Source organism: Ursus americanus, chromosome 26 (genome assembly GCF_024610735.1).
Source record: "Ursus americanus isolate L20-20 chromosome 26, mUrsAme1.1.p, whole genome shotgun sequence".
NCBI lineage: Eukaryota > Metazoa > Chordata > Mammalia > Carnivora > Ursidae > Ursus > Ursus americanus.
In genome coordinates, this window is record NC_142152.1 from 27,308,805 (window position 1) to 27,310,358 (window position 1,554).

At 60.2% G+C, this 1,554-nt stretch overlaps 1 pseudogene; it reads right to left on the minus strand.

The window, feature by feature from the left end:
- Positions 1–233: 233 nt before the first annotated feature.
- Positions 234–1,198, minus strand: LOC148107707 (tyrosine-protein kinase CSK pseudogene; annotated as a pseudogene).
- Between the last annotated feature and the right edge of the window lie 356 nt (positions 1,199–1,554).

Genomic DNA, 1,554 nt, shown 5'->3' on the forward strand with positions numbered 1-1,554 from the left:
CTTCTTGACTCTTAGAGTCGGTCAAGCCCCACAGTCTGGTCCATGAGAGAAGGTGCTAGGCCTAGGTGGGGTCTGAGGTGGGGGACAGAGGGTGCACAGGCTGGAACAGAGGAAAGAGACCCATTGTTCCTCTGGGCTCAGTTCAGGTTTGGGACCAGTGAGTAGGGGCACCAGGCCCACAGTCTATCTAGGTTCAGTCCCCACTGGCCTGTGACCTGGGCAGAAGTCAGCAGTCACAGGTGTAGCTTACCGGTTTTGATGTGCTGGAGCTTCTCAGGTAGTCGCAGGAGGGAGGGCCTGAGGGCAGAGTCTAGGTGTCTGCAGTTCTTCCTGACCTTGTGCACTGCAGGTGGGCAGCCCTGGGGGCATCCATCTTGTAACCCTTCCCTTGAGGGACAAGGTCCTTCAGGAGAATTCTTGGACCAGGGCTGTCTCACTCAAAGGCGTTATATTTCCGCAGAGAAAGATTCCAGAACTCCAAGCCCCAGACTGGATGGAGAATTTCTTCTCTTTCAGGGCCTCAGGGGCTGTTCACTTGACCTGAAGCTTGCCTGTGTCCTGAGAAGGGGCGACCTTTTCGGTGAGGTGAAGTCAGTGACCTTGGCCACGCTGTCCTCGAACACGTTCAGCCAGGTCCCAGTGCACAAAGTAGTTGTCCTCCAGGTATTTCACGGCCTTTCAGACTTCTAGTGAGAGAACCTGAGGAGAGGTCTGCGACACCGATAATCCACCAGGCTCCCTCGGCCATGTGCTCAGTGCCGATGTGGTGCCCGCCATTCTCCTCCAGGATCCCCCTCAGAAACTGGGCCTGCTTTCTGTGGCCAAACCGTGTCACGACCGAGGATTCAGCCAGGAAGGCCTGGGCAGTGGAGCCGTTCTTCACGCACTGAACAGTGGCTTTGTTCCTTTGGTAACCAACCACCCGGCATTGGTCTCCAACCCCCTTGCCCAGGGGTCTGCAGCAGCTTCAGGTCGCTGTTCAGCGCCCAGCTGCGGTGGAAGCTCCGGGGCCACCCCTGTGCGCTCCATGACCTCTGGCTTCAGGAGGCGAGAGCAGAGGCGTGGTCTCCACCAGCCGCAGGAGCTCCTCGAACTGCACCTCCTCCTGCACCTCCTCGTCAGAGCTGAGCGTGCTAGTGTGATACACGAGGCAGTAATGCTTACCTTGCCAGCACACGCCCCAGGGTGTGTAGCCCATGCGGGGTCGGCCGGGCTCTTCCGCACTGCGTGCGACCAGGCCTGGCTCTGGCAGGCGCAGAGCTGCCTCCGACCGCTGATGCCAGCAGACGCTCTAGGTGGCGCTGCAGCTCAGCTGGGGGCTCCACCTCCTTCAGTGATGGGGGAGGGGGGGCTGGGGGAGGAGGGTTAGCCCCGGGCAGGGCTGCCCCCCACCTACCATCAACCAGCCCCAGGGAGGGATAACACAATTGAGTTCATTACAGCTCTGGAGTCCTTACTGGTTTACCTGGCCCGTTCCAAGGCCTGGCTGGGACTGTTCTCCTCCGGGCCCCAGCCGACTCTGTGGTGGCCTGGCCCTGGAAAGGAGCCAGGCTG